We start from the raw sequence: 16,010 nt of genomic DNA, 5'->3' as shown, positions 1-16,010 counted from the left end.
TCTGAGGACTCCAGAGCAGGCAGGTGGTGAGCCAGGGATTGAACAGGAGAAGCAAGTCCCAATAGCGCTGAAGCTGGTGGACGGAAACCTTGACGTGGTTGGTTTCCAAGAGGGCAGCCAGGGCCCGAACCTGCGGGACCTGATGGGAGGAAAGCGAAGCACCCATTCTGGTTTGAATGGAGGACGCCGAAGAGTCCCTACCTTGAGCGGAACGAGGGGCCTGGCGTCGAGGACTGCCCCACGTTGGGCGCCAAACTGCGGGCGGTTTCGGGCCTCTGGGAGGGCCGGCGAGGCTGGCCGGGCGGGCTCTCCGGATGGGGCCGCCACGCGGGCGAAGGAGGAGGAGCGGGCACGAAGCCTCAAGGCCCCTTCTCGCCGCTCAGGTTTGGTGGGGACGCGCGACGCGATGAAGAATGCCACGGAGACGAGGACTATGCACAGGTCTGTTTATTGAGGAAGTGCTTGCAAATAAAAGTCTGGGGGAGCAGAGGCGGGGCTGGCCTGGGGCGAGTGTGGATTGGTGGGAATGGACTTTATGCCCTAATATGGCTGGGAGATGTCGCTATCCAGGCCAGTGGGCGGAGACTGGGCAGGGGGGGGCCGGCAAGGGGCGGGCCGGGGGCTGGCAGGCTGTGACTGCCAGGTGCGCCCGCGCCCTGCCGGGAGGGGTGTGGCAAGCGGTGATTATGTCTGCACTTGCGTGTTGTGGGAGGGGGGAAGAGGCGTGGGGGTTCCTCTATGGCGGCGGCCTCTCGCGGAGGCCCCTGGAGGGGGGGGGTTGAGAGAGAGGCACAGGGAGCGGCCGGATCGTGGCGGGGGAGCGAGGGGAGGGCGGGAAAGCGCCCGGTTTCCCCTCTCGGCAGAGGGCCGTACGCCCGTGCCTGCCGCCCGGGTGGCCCACGGCGGCGCCTGGCGTGTGCCGAGCCCTGCCACTGCCGTGAGCCACACCCCGGCCTGACGTCTCTCCTCACTACCATAATTCTAACCATTCTAAAATGTATTGTTCCTGGACCAAATACAAGCATTTATACTTGCAAAAATGTTTTGCAATGGTACCTTGGCCTCTACAAAAAGCATAAAATAGCTAAGGAGTGACCAGGGTTTGTACTGAAATACTGTTACTGATTTCCAATAATCCCTTATCAGTAGAAGTACTGGCAAAATACCAGATATTTAGGATCAGATTTAATGCTTTGGTATAAGCACAAAACTGTTGTTCATGGCCTTTTGTGGCTAAGCTTCTTAATAAACCAATAGGTAAACCCAAGGAGTTATGAGTGACAATGAAGTTTAATACACAATGCAAAGAAAGCAAGAGTGAGCAACTTTTTTTTTTAAATGGGAAAAGTCAACACTATCATACTCTAGAGAAACTAATGCCTGTTTAGAGGTTTTAATGTTATAGAAAACCAAAGGTCAAGCTTCATAATGAACAAAATTATAACTTGTAGCTGGAATATTTTACTGCATTTTGGCATTATCCCAAAACTTATAATGTACAGCTATATGAGGAACTCTTAGTGCTTGGCATAACAGACTAAATCCTCCCACCCCCCACCTCCCAGAGCATGGGGGGGGGGGGGCTAAAAGGGAGAGGGGGAGCAGGGAACTAAATTTTTTTCTCCCCATAAATGCCTCAACTTTATACCATAAAATAAATCAGTGAGAGGTATAAAGCAAATTTATAATATAACTCTCATCACTTTTGCACTTTTTCTTCATGATATAGACAAGTATATTTTTGTCTTGTAAAATGTAACTTTTTGAATAAGAAGAAAGTCTAGGACTTTATGGCTATTAATTTTACTACCAAAATATCTAAGGGACTCAGTCCATTTTAATAATTATAGTGCTTTTAAATATCATTTGTAAAATTCTTTGTGGACACTAGACCCAAGACTATACTATATCCAAAGAGAATACCTATGATTTGAGTTTTGAAGTTTTTCACCTTAGTTATCTGTTTTTCAACCTGCTACTTCCTCTCATGCTTTCTTCATTTACTAAACACAAACTGTCAGATTTTTTACATTGGACCTTCTCCTCCAAGGCTCTATCAGATAACTTTGTAAACATACATTTACAGCCTTCCAACACCAATGTCTTAAACTAAAACTAATGCCTAGATCCACATTTTTTTGTTAAACGTTTGTCACTAGAGATTTACCAATCACAGGGATTAACCTAACACCACATGAAAAAAAAGACTGTGTTCCAGATATTCCCATAAATTTTCACACTTCAAACTGAAATACTAATGAATTTTAATTTAATTTAATTTAATTTAATTTGAATTTTTAAAATTTTAAAAATACATTTCTATTGAAAAAAGGCAACTGCATTTATTGCATCAACACAGCAACTAAAGGACCTATTCATATTTCCAAAAATTTACCACGGCAAATTCTAAAAAGTAGGCACAGGAGACAAGATACTAAATACCACTATCATAAAAATAATGAATTTCTATCTTTGTCTTCTGCTGCATGAGGAAACAAAGAAGTCAAATAGAGGATTGTTATGCTGAGCAAACCACGAAAATGTTAAGAACAGATAGTGGGTGTTATCTCGGTAGGTGCAGACCCACACAATAACTGAAAGAAATCTGAATTCCTATCCTGAGGCATCCTGCTAAATTTTCTAATAGGATGGCAAGAGTCTCCTGAGCATAAGGGCAGTGCCTAGCGAAGGAAGACATTACGCCAGACCCTTGATATTGATGATGGAATTTATGAACCTTTACTTGTGAAATTGAAACTTAGCCTAGTATTATATATTGCCTAAGAGTTACCATCTGAAAGCCTCCTTGGGCTCAAATGTGGCCTCTCTCTAAGCCAAGCCCATTATATAAATGCACTACCTTCCCCTCTCCCCACCCAGTGTGGGACATGATTCCTGGGGATGAGCCTCCCTGGCACTGAGGAATTATTACTGACCACCAACTAGCAATGCATCTGGAAAAAGACCTTGACCAAAAGGAGCACATATTTAATACAAATGAGCTTTTATGGCTAAGAGACTTCAAAGTGAGTCAGGAGTTCATTCCAGAGGTTAGACTTATGTATGTCTCAGCAGGATCTCTTTTCTACCACAGCAAACAATGCCTCAAACAGTGGGGCTCCTGAGGGCTCTAGAGACATCTAGATGCTATAGGCAGGGCAGACAAGCTCAAGAATTCAGCAGCCTTTCAGTGTGCCTTACTTTGGAACATATGCTCCACAGTGTAACAGAGTTAGACTCAGTTATAGTTTCCTTATACATGGCTTTTCTGCCCCTTTTATTTGAACCTATCATTAGCACTATACTTGCTAAATATATGTCCCAGAGACTTAAATCTTTGGCCCGTTCATGTGCCAGTTGAGCTCAAATCTCAGCAGAGTTGAAGCACATATACTCTAGTTCATTGGACTCACCCAGGACAACAAGGAGATGATGATGGACAACACCCATCCCAAGAAACAGAGTGTCTGCAACTACAAGCAAGATAGTTCCATCCATCTGCGCCATGGGATCTAAGCCTCCTCTCAATTAGAAGCAGTGTAGGCATCACCATCTCCAAATGCTCCAGATTAGGAAATGAACAATGGACTAAAGTAGACTTACTATTATTCTATTATAGACTTATTTTATTCTAGCAGTGGAAGAACTTTTATCATTGATATAAAGGCAGTGGCCACCAGAGGTTCTGATGGGAGGGAGGGGAAAGAATAGGTGTAATATGGGAGCATTTTTGGGACAATGGAATTGTCATGTATAACATTGCAATGACCGATACAGGCCATTATACATTTTTTCATAACCTACAAAATTGTGTGGGACAGAGTATAAAGTATAATGCAAACTATTTTCCACAGTTAGGAGCAATGATTTAGTGTGTGTTCATCAATTGCAACAAATGTACCACAGTAATGAGGATGTTGTTAATATGGGAAAGTATGGGAGGGGGAGGGAATGTGATATTTTTATGTAACATTTAATGTAATCTAAAGCTTCTTTAAAAATAAAAATAAAATTTTTAAAACAACAGGTATAGTATTATCTGTTATTCTTTCAGGGCATGATTTATACATGTTTTTTTTTAACTTCAAAAATAAAAAGTTATTTAGCCTTGTGAATATTTTAAAATAAAGTTTCTTGAATTTCTATGACAAACTCTTCAAGCAATTCAACTTTTCAAAAAGAGTCATCACTAAAAAGCCCCTTTGACATGGCATTTATCCCACAGTTACAAAGAGGCTTCCTCCTTTGATGAACATCAGAGTGGCTCTTTGTTCCTTCAGGATCCCAACTCACTCGTTCAAAGTCATCCCTGTGTGTTTTCTTTCTATTAGATTGCTTGTGCTTTACCAAGAATGAGGATACAATGGTATGAGTTAATCATAGTTTCTGAGTTACAGGGCATTGTACTGCTCCAGGATTGTCAATGGATGCAGTTAAAATTTCTCCATTTGTGGTGGAAATCCGCCAGAGTTCTTTTTTGCCACTATAGCTCCTAGCAGTTGTTCTGTGTTCAACTAGGCCTGAACTTTTAGGGCTTTTCTGAAAAGAAAAGTTGCTTTTAGTGTCTTTCTGATGGCTTAATTTATGTCAACTTCTGGTAAAATCGGCTGGAATGTTATTTTTTTCCGTTTAACTGGTTAAGTCTTTTGAGAACTGCAACTGGTTTCGTCTGTGCTTCATTTTGTCTCAAAAAGTTTGCTTTCCTTTTTAATACAGGAAAGTATCACTCTATATTCTTGTCACTTAAAGGTGGTTGATTCACAAGACTAATTCCTTTTCAAATTCCATTTGCTTCCCTAAATGCAAGGCCACGGATAACCCTATAAGGTATCTCTTTCTAGGCATTACTCTTCTTCTATGGCTCAAACTATTCTTACCAAAACCAGAATTTTATTGGATTCCCCATGGTATTCTCATTCTGAATTGTCTGGTACCACTTTGTTGGGGTCTTCTGTTTAGTATTGGAAAATTCTGCTTCTTTCCTTTCTTTTGATTCAATTTCATTATACTACCTAATTTGGTCCAGGTTTTCATTGCTGCAACTTTTCGTTCATGGCACCAGAGCCACCATGGCTCCCACCAATCAGGTACCATATGCGTTCATGACTGAAGACAGTTGTGCTGCATCAGTCAGTAGGGAAGGCCTGAGTTTGAGTCCTGCCACCTTTCACTCACAGAGGCAGACTACCTTAGGTCTGGAAATTTTTGCCAATATTTACCCAGTATCTAGCAGATGTCTGGCATACAGTAGATGCGTGATGAATTTATTGAATGAATGCATAATTTGTCAGTTAATTGTCTTTTAAAGAACTTGAGTGTTGAGTAATTCAACAAAGTAAAAAATACATTAGTTTTAGACTGTATATATGATAACAGAATAAATGTTTTAAAATCCATGGAATTATACTACACAAACAGGGAACCCTAAATTAAACCATGGATTTTAAGTAATAGCACAGTTTTTAAAATGTACTATCATCAATTGTAACAAATGTTCCACACCAGTGCAAGGGTTGATGGAAGAGAGTTGCACGGGAATCCTGTGTTTTATGCATGATTGTTCTGTAGTACATAACTTCTCTAATAAAAGAATAAAAATAAATAAATGAGAGCCATACCACAAAAGTCAGTAAAGGCTTGATGAGTGTAGCAGGTTGATATTATTTATGAATTCCAAGAAGGATTATGTTTTTAAACTGGTCTGTTCCCCTGGGTGCGATCCCCTTGAGTGTATTAGATTCAGCTCAGATGTCTTTGATTAAATTATGTTAAGATTAGGGCTTTGATTCAGTAGGGTGTAACTCAGGGTTGAGGCCCTACCCCTTTAGTGGGCTTTATAAATGAACCCTCAGTCAAGAAGACACACAGGAAGAGAGAGAGCTCCATAGACACAGCAGAGAAGAGAACTTTGATCCTGCAGCTTCAAGAATAGAGATGAGCCATTCACCTGATAGTTTGCGGCCTACAGCTGAGAAGGCACCTAAAGAAACAAGCCCTATGCCAGTCTGTAGCTGAAAGAGAGAAAGGTTGAACCTCGCAGAAATCAGCAACCATCTTGCTTCAACACATGGCAACTGACTTTGGTGAGAAACCAACCTTGAGTTGGGACAAGATCTTTAGGGCCTTGTAACCATAAGCTTTTACAAATAAATACCCTTTATAAAACCCAGCTGATTTCTGGTATTGTATCAGTATCCCTTTGGCTAATACAATGAGGCAAAAGTAAAACTATTTAAACAAGTATAAATTAACACTGGTTAGTAATATGACCCTAGACCTGAAGTCTTCTATTAAAATGTGTTTCAGAAATCTTATTTTAAAGTCCGCTAAACAAATTGTGTTTGAGAGTTGCCATATTATCACCTTAGAATGTTAACATACAGAGTAAATGCTAAAACCGTTCTAAATGTGCTCTAATACTTCAGAGCACACCAGAATCGTGGTTCACAATTATCACAGCAAAGTTCGCCAGTCACAGACAATACAAGCTTGCTTTTAGAGTCTGTCAAAAATGCTGCACCAGCATTTTGCCTCCCAGCTTTCTGCTGTGCCCTAAACTGAAGACAACATCCTGGCATACAAGCAGACAGGCAGAAGCAGCTCTCACAAGCCTTGGAGTGTGAAGGCAGCCACTAACCTCTGTCTACAGAGAATGGTCTTCATGCCACTTATGGCACAAGTGTTTAATGCTGTCCATGCTGAGAACAGCATTAATGTAGTGAAAAGAATGGAGTTTCCAGTCAGAAATTTGGGACTTAATCCTGCCTCTGTTATTAACCAGATGCATGACCTTGGAAAATGGATTTGACTTCTTTAGACCCCTGCAGAATGTTAAACTAGATAAGTAGTTGAAATACTTTCATTAGTAAGATCTCCTGTTAATAATTTTTCACCATAGACCTTGTGCTTCAAAATATCATGTCTAGAAAAAATCATTTATTGAGCCATAATTATTTCATTTCTTGTTTTGTTTAAATCTAACAAATCTCTAAGAGGAATTAGGAATGGTGGTGACACAAATGAGGAAAGCTGGGGGAAAGAGGGCAGGGTAGGTAATTGGGCAAGAAGGAGATGTCGGTCTTGTCAGATAATTAGGCAACAATTTGATATTTCCACTTTATGAAACAAAGACCTATATAACTGAGCGCATTAGGGAAAAAAAATATCAAGGGAAGCAGATTTGGCACACGCACTTGGGCCCCTGTCCACCACATGGGAGGTCCTAGGTTCAAGCAGACAGCAAGCAGAAACAAGAGAAGTGTGGGGGTGGGGAGTGAGAAATAAAGAAAATAAATCTTTTTAAAAAAACAAAACAAAACAACAAAACCATCAAGATGCCAGTAGGCCTGCTGAAATATTGAAAATAGCTCACTATACATCCACTACTATCTTCTTAATTATTCAGAGATCTCAGGCTGGGCACTTCAAGATGATCTTTGAAGTTCTTAGAAAAAGTGCTGCAAAATGAATTTCTATTTAGTGATCTATGGATCACTGACTTCTCTAATCAATTTAGGTATGAGGTGTTCTGGGGGGGAAAAGTTAGCCTTGTACATAATAAAAAATTTTCATTATACATTTCAAGCGAAAAATATAGTTTTCTTGCATATATTCAAAACATTATTTTTATAAATACTTTCTATGAGTAGTTTAAATTCAGTTGCATTATGCATTCTCAAAGGGGACAGTATCACTGCCAACAGTGAAAAATTTGTGGTTTTTTTTGCAGGAAGGGTAAAAATCAAAGTTCATCTCTCTCTGATAAAGTCTTATTCCTTAGTATTTAATTTCTCTGGTTTAGTTTTGCAATTTTTTAGGAATTAAATAAGCAACAGTTGTTGGACTCATGGAAGATACATGAAATCAAGATCAGTTCTATAAAACTATGGCAAACAGATGACCGTGATTACAGAAATTTTTGCTTAATTGCTCAATCTTGAAATCATATTGTGCGGGTGGCTGGCCCATCTCTATGGGCTGCTGTCAGCCTCCTCGTGGATGCTGTTTATGCTTGATCTGCAGTGCTTTTGTATATGATTTGAGCTTTGAGAATTAAGTAAAACTAGCTTATATTTTTTATTTAGTTCTACAAAAATGGTTCCGTCTATCATTAGGTATGTAAAGTGCTGAAAAGAAAAATGTGAACAATACTAAATAAATATCTAGTAGCTAATTAAAAGTTATATTCTCATACCAAGCAAAAGTCAAAAGTTAAGTTCACTAAAAATAGTTTTTAAGAAATTATTTTAATTTTCAATAGTTTTACTTTCCTGGAAAAGGAATAATTTTTTTTTTCTTTTTTTGGGAGGGGGGATGTGTGGGAAACAGTTATTAATTATTTTTTAAAATTTTATTCCATTGCTATATTATTATATATTTTTAAAAATTGCTAGAATCTGTCCCTCTTCATGTATCCAAAAGCTCTCTGGTGTCTTTTTTTTTTTTTTTTTAAATATAATTTCCTTTTTTTTTTCAGGGTTTTAGATGTATGATTTTCTTAATTTACCCAACTTTTTTGTTAGTTAAGGGTGGATGTGATTGTTCATCATAACATTTTATATCCTAACTGGAGCAGAATGCAATTTACTTTAATTTTGCCATTTTGATAGGGGGAAAATCAACAGGGTACAGGGGTTTTATATATTTAATATAAATCTCTAAGGGCATGTCAACATATGAGATGAGAATTAATTCTCTAGTCTAAAGATAGTGAGACACTAGGCAATTTACTCTGAAAGCAGTCTCAGTACAGAGGAAGTTCCCAAAATGAAATTTTAGAAATGGGCCACAACCATGGGGATGATACTGTTTTCAGATGGTGGGGCTGAAGGTCTTTAGGTCTTTTGTATGTAAAGTCAATTGATCACCACCTTTGAACTAAAATGACTCATAATTTCCCTATAGAGTCAAAAGCAGATGTGAAGCTTCGGAGACATTTCTCTTTGGTCCAGGAAGCAGAGGTTGGTCAAACTAGTGTCAAATGCCAGACTAAATCAAAGGTCTGGAGAGGTGATGTGGTATATAATGTCCTTGCATGGTGACCTGTGTGGGAAGCACAGGTTATAGAAGCCAAGAGCTGGGCACAGCTTGTATTTTTCTTAAGTTCTATGTTCTGATAAGTGAATACCCCTGAAGAGAAGTGATGACTTAGGTGAAAACTGAGTGTAAAAAAAATCTGATTAGAACAAAAGCAATCATTTTGCATTTTCGAAGTTCTTTAGAACTTCATTCATTCTAAAGTTTTAAAATATTTCTCTGGAATATTTTACAATCATTTTGTAAAGCTTCTCTTTAAGGTCAAAGCCATAAGTAAAATTCCCTGAGCTCCTTAACCTTACCTTTTGCAAAACAGATGACAGTGAAGCCCCCAATTTTTTTAGGGTCTCAAATTATAAAGGATGGCCCAGAACTTAATTTAAAAGCTCAAGGTCTTTCCCATCACTACAGGAGGAAAAACAGCAGGTTTTACAATGTCTTTTAATACATGGCTGGACCTGGAATTAAAGAACTGTCTTGGTATCTAACTCCCCTTACTACTAAAAGAATGCATTTGTGTGACAGCTGGCTAAAGTGAAGGTTACTCTGACTATGATACCTCAATTCTGCAGAACTTTGTAATCTAGGATGTACACTATCAAGTTTTTATGAAGTAGACAGCGAAAGGAAAGGCAATCTGGGTCTCTAAGAAGCTGACAGGCATAGCTGAACACTTCTGTGTTTCCATTTGCCTACTGCGAGCCAATATAGACAGTCAAGGTACACAAAATGCCAATAATAGAAGACTGACTCTTCCATCCCTTTTCCAGTTCTTTGCTTGCTTTCATCACTATGAGCTCCCTCTACACTAGAATGACAAGATTCACCCTCTCAATGATCAAGTTCAGAACTGCAGCATCGCATAGTACAACACAGCTCTACCAAGTTCCACTCAGCAAATTCCCTGTAGTGACTTAACTGATGTCCAGAAACCAAACATTGTGACAGACACTGCAGTTAGCTGTTACCCTTCTTTCTCAGCAATAAAAGCACCCAATGTTAGTTGTCAATATGGACACCCAAAATAAAAACTCCATTTCTCAATCCCCTTTGGAGCTTGGTGCAGCTACATCAATAATTTCTTATTAATGCAACTTCTGGATAATGTCCTGAAAGGGAAACACTGAGACCTTCTCCTCTTTTCTCCTTCTTTTTCATATCTGCTGGCCTGAATGCAGATATGATAGCTGGAAGTAGAGTAGTCATCATAGGACACAAAATGGAAACTACATGTTTAGGGTGATGAAGCCTAGAATCTGATGACTGTAGAGCTGCTGTATCAGCCCCAGACATGCTTGGCTTCTACCTGAGATAGACATAGACATCTGCCCTGGTTAGGTCACTGTTATTTTGGAGTTTCTGAAAATTACAGCCAAACCTAATATGGGATTAGGTCCTTAGAACTCTGGTGATGTAAGTAACAGAACCTAAACATGTAATTTAATGGAAGTGGTCAGGCAGTGAAAAACATATAAACTGGAAAACTGTTGATCCTTGTTGTTCTGTGGCAAATATTTGGTAGTAAAGTGGCTATCGAAACCTTGATAAGCAGGGAAAAAGGTAGGGAAGGTTCCAAATGTAGGTGTATTTTGGGTATTTCTTGCTGCCTTAAGAAAAGTCTCATAAGAAAAAGACAAACTCAGGCTAGAACTAGAAGGTATGAAAAGAGAAAAAGAAAGGAATGTTGCTCAGCTAAGAGAGAGATATTTATCTGCAGTTTGCAAACTAATTTGACTAAAAGTCTGATAATGGAGATTTGACACTTTTAGAAAAGTGGAATGCTCGAAATTAACAGTCATAGCTGGGGATCAGACTGTGACATCCCACACTCTTCAAGCAACTTCTATTAAGAATTGTCTGCCAGACAATGCAAGTCAGTCCAGCAACAAAGATGAGAATAAAATATTTTCTTCCTCCTCAGGTCTATCATGTTTTATGTCCTCAAAGTAGCCATCATTTAGTTGAGAGGGAGGAGAGGAGGAACATAGAGCCCAGAACTTAAAAGAATACAGTCTTAAGGCTAAAACAAGTCTAGGCAAGATCTGGCTATTACTATTTGCAAATGGAACTGAACAAAGAAAATAAATTTGAAGTCAACTAAGTGTTTGGGGAAGTATATTGCAAGGATAGCACAAGCTTGGAAAACTCAAGACTGTTCAGCTCCAAAACAATCATTGGGCACTCAAATCCAAACCAGGAAGAAGTGATATATCAATGTTTGGCAGTTCCTTATAGGATAAACTCTTCAATGCCCTCTTCAGCTGGGCCCTGCAGAATGCAGGGCAAGGAAGAAACTCCCAGAAAGCAGAACCAAGGGACGTGTAGGAAAATGGATATAAGGGATCTTTCTGAAAAGGAAAACCTGTCCTGCAAGCTGCCAGATGAGCCAGTCAAGGAATTTAGTTCTAGAGAAGTGAGTCTTTTCTACCCCATTGCGATATATTAGATGTTTGGGGAACACATAACTTGGCCATATCCAGACATGATGGAAAGGACTGCACATTTGTGGAGGCCCTGAACTTTGATCTGAACACCACACCTGGAAGGTATGGATGGGATTTAAAGGGTTTCTCTCTTGGACAGAGGGTAAATATATTCTATGTGTGAAAAAGGAGAGTGTACATAGATACTTGGGTGGCCAAAGTGGGTACTATGGCTGAAGCTGCTAGAATATTAGTTTCCTATTGCTGCTAAAACAAATAATCATCTTAGTGGCTTAAAACAACACAAATTTATTTGACAATTCTGTAGGTCAAAAGTCCCCTATAGGTCTCAGTAGGCTAAGATCAAGGTGTTGGCAGGGCTGTATTGCTTTCTGTAGACTCCAGGGAAGAATCTGTTTTCTTGCTTTTTCCACCTTCTAGAGATCACCCTCCTTCCTCAGCTCGTGGCCCCTTTCCTCCATCTCGAAGCCAGAAACAGTTTGTCGAGTTCTTTTTACATGGAGTATCTCTGATCTTCCTTCCATAGACAGATCCATTCTGACCCCAGCTGGGACTAGACTGGACCCATGCAGATAATCCATGATAATCTTCCCATCTCAAGGTTCTTACCTTAACCACATCTGCAAGATCCCTTTTTCCATGAAAGGTAATATATCCAAAGGAATATTCTAGGAATTAGAACTAAGACGTCTTTGGGGGAACTATTATTCTGCCTACCAGAGCTAGTTATTCCCCAATATCTGTTTTCCCTTTCTTCAAAAATAGAAGACTAATGCTAGCTGGCACACTGCTACCCAGAACAAAAACCACATTTCCCAGCTTCTTTTGCATTGGATCTGACTAAACTCTACTATAGGATGTGAATGAAAGCAGTAAATGCTGCCTCTTAGAGATGCCTTAAAGAGAAGGCATTTAGCCAAAATGCATACACGATGACTAGAGCAGGATGAGGCACCTTGGACCACGATGTGGAAGCTGTATGGTGATGGTGATAAAGCAATGAGACAGGAGGCTGGGCCCCAGCTGACCATGTTGCTATCATACCAGCCCTTGTTTTTAATGCAGGGGGACAATTAACTCCTATCTTCTTATGGTTCCGTTATTTGGGGTTTTTCATGCTCACAGCCTAACCTAATCCTATAAAATAAATCAGGTGTAATGAAGTAGCCAATCCAAAGCATAAGAAACATGATAAATGAATAGGGAACAAGAAGAAGAGATTTGGGTTTTCTCCCATCTTGAGTAAGTTAAAGAATGAGAAGTGAACTTCTGAGTGTGCCCATAGACCTCAAACCAAAGGGAAAAAACCTAGAAACAAGGTGTCATGGAGGGTACAGAAGAGAAGTAGGGGACTTATACATAGCCTTCTCTACTCTGTCAGTCTCCGACCAAAGTTATTCTCTGAAATCTTTGGAAGATCGAAATTTTAATTTAAAAAGTGAAATCCTTTTCACTTTTCACTAAAAAAGGAGAACCCCCAAATTTCAGTGACTTAAAACAATAAGGTTTATTCCTCCCTCTATTCCACTGTGGGTCAGCAGATAGCTTTGCTCATTTTAGTACCTCAAGAACCTGGCTGAGAGATGGTTGTTTTGAAATGTGCTTCCATGCCCACAAGCAGAGGGAAAAGGAACTATGGTTAATCATCTACTGGGTCTTAAAGATGGTGCTCAGGAAAGACACATGGTTTCTGTTCACATTTCACATTTAATTAGCCAAAGCAATTTACATAGCTGTGACTAACTTTAAAAAAGAGGGAGAGGAAGTGTAATCTTACCATAGGCCCATAAGGAGTAAAGCAAAATACTTGGTGAACAGCACTCATGAGGACCACAGTCTACTGTTCTGGTCATGAAATTTAACTTTCACCCTCCTTTCTGCACACAAAATGCATTCACTCACTCCCTGTCCAGGGAAGGTAATTCAAAAGTCCCAGTGACAGCATCAATCTCAAAGCCCAAGATCTCGGGATGATGCTTGGTAGGTAATCTCTATCAGGGGATAATATGCAAGTAGCATGCATATCAGGTCCTCTAGATCCAGAGACCAGTTCCTCCCCAAACAACACACACACACACACACACACACACACACGCACACACACCAATAACCAGTGATGAAACAGGGACAGAATAACTTCAAGAAGCACATTAAATATAGGAAGAATGGGAAACACATGGCAGTCACTGTCCATTACTGGCCTGTAAAAATTCTGATATGATGTAAGCTTTAGGACCCTTCACCGTGAGGCTGAGAAATATTCCCTAGACAGCCTCTGGGTTTCCTAAAAAGGACTCCATTGTCCAGGGTCTTCCTTTTCTGTTATTTTTCCTATTCTTGTCTGAAGTAGGCATTGGAGATTATGCCTACCTTAGAGGTTGAGCAGCTTTCTCAGCCTACTTCCTATCTATAGATGGTAAGGAACCCAAGGGTCTTTTAAGTTGCAAACAGCCACAGTCGTAGTCCGTGGTGCCTCTTTCAGCAGCAAACTCCCTTAAAAACTTCAATTAGGTTGACTGCTTACCCACACTCCAAAGGTCCTTTCTAGAAATAATTTTTGGGTTTGCTATATTTCTGTGCTCTTTTGCCCCAAAGCTTTGCTTTTGCAAAAACATTCTCTCTTTCTCTCTCCCGCTCTCTCTCTCTCACTCTCTCTTTTTGCTCTCTCCCTCCCTGATTGTTGGTACCCTGAGCCTAGAGAGCTACACCTTTTTCCCTAAACCTCGGTAAGTCATTTTGGACCATGTGATCCAATTGAAAGGAATTTTATCGCACCACACTGTAATTCATGGTCAGTCATCCCATCCTTGATGCAAAGTTGAGTTTTAATATGCCTTTGTTGCTCAAAGCATATATATATATGTTTTTAATGTGTTTTTTTGTTTTTTGAGGTACCAGAGCTAGGATTCAACCCGGGACCTCATATGTGGGAAGCCAGCACTCAGCCACTGAGCAACATTGGCTCCCCTGAATTGGTTTTTCAGTTTGTCTGCTTGTTGTTTGTTTTTTTGTTTTTAGTAGACACGGAAACCAAACCCAGGACCTTACAAGTAGGAACCAAGCGTTCAACCACTCAAACCATATCCACTCCCTCAATTTTATCTTTTACTCTTTGGGTTGAAAAGCAGTACCTTTCCAACCTTATAAATCCTTTAATTTGTAGACTCTCTCTTTTTTAATTCATCCTTGTAAACTGACCAATTCTTCCCTGAATGTATCTTTTTCTTGTAAACAGCTTGCCAAATGCAGCTAATAACAATCCAAAACAATAATAATCTGTTTTCCAAACTCTTCCCTAAAGTTACAAGTTGATTAGGTACATCTTTTGCCTTTCAATTTACTGCAGGCAGCAATTTTACCAAATGTTTCACTTCTAGAAAACATGGATTTCCATCATTCTAGTCCTTAAAAATAGTTTCCTTGATTCCTTCTGACCAACTCTTAAGCCAATGACACATATTTTAGGGTTTATTTTATTATTAAAGCAGCATTCTACTCTTAGATCCTAATTTTTATATAATTTCAGGATAGAATAGAAACTCCTATGGTAACAAATTTCCCCAAAACCTCGAAAGTAAATTAAAAGATCTTAACTTGTGCTCCATGTCCATTAGGCAGGTATCCAAAGGCTCTGTTCACAGTAATCACTCAGGAACACCCATACATATTCTCCACCTGAACATACACTTCCATACTCATAGCTGCAGGGGAAAGGGAGGGAGCCTCTTAAAGATGGAAATATTGGTAAGTAGAACTTACAGAAGCTTTATATCTCTGGGTTCAGTTACAGAGAACAGAATTCACTAATTTAAGCAGAAAGAGATATAGCCAAGGATTAAATGTTTTACAGGCTAGTTTGGAGAACTAAAGAAACAGACTCTAGGCTGAATTTGCTGAAAACTCTCAAAAGTCATACCCCAGAACCTGATTACCAATGGAACTGTGGCTCTAATGCAATCAGGAATCCACTGGGATCAGGGCTTCAGGAGAATACAAACACTTTTCAATCATCAAACTACACCACTTGCTGTCAGTTCCCAACTACATCACACCTGCTACAATATATAACTACAGAGTAGATGCTGGGAAACTTGCCTCCCAGCACCCACAAAGCTGATGAATGGGATTTCTGCTGGTGCTGTGATCAAAAAACTAGAAGTAGCAGATAAGCAGATGTAGCATAAATGTGGCTCCCCCCTCATCTCCACTTTCCAAATCTCATGTTAATGTGTGTGATTAGCCAAATCCAATTAACATCCATACCCCTAGATGCAATGGATTCTAGACTACGGTTTTTAGATATTAGCACCTACAGTACAGGAAGACATACTACAATGATTAATAATCCAATTTATCTATCCCTTAAAATACAGCAGTAGGCTAGAGTGTAGGGCACCACATTCTACAGCAACCATGTAATACTTTTTACACTTTATATATCCAACAACTTAAAAAAATAATTTTAAGTGTTTTCACTTAATTTCCATATTCAGGCCCTTAGGTGTTCAGGAAAATTTAAAGTTTTCCTAT

At 39.6% G+C, this 16,010-nt stretch overlaps 1 protein-coding gene and 1 pseudogene across 1 annotated transcript in view; both read right to left on the bottom strand.

The window, feature by feature from the left end:
- LOC131280408 (WAS/WASL-interacting protein family member 3-like) overlaps nucleotides 1-16,010 on the bottom strand; it is a 30,185-nt gene that overhangs the window by 5,646 nt on the left and 8,529 nt on the right. The window lies entirely within an intron of this gene.
- Nucleotides 4,215-5,154, bottom strand: LOC101420576 (UAP56-interacting factor pseudogene; annotated as a pseudogene).

The sequence above is a fragment of the Dasypus novemcinctus genome, chromosome 11 (assembly GCF_030445035.2).
Source record: "Dasypus novemcinctus isolate mDasNov1 chromosome 11, mDasNov1.1.hap2, whole genome shotgun sequence".
NCBI lineage: Eukaryota > Metazoa > Chordata > Mammalia > Cingulata > Dasypodidae > Dasypus > Dasypus novemcinctus.
This window is presented reverse-complemented; position numbering and strand designations above follow the sequence as displayed.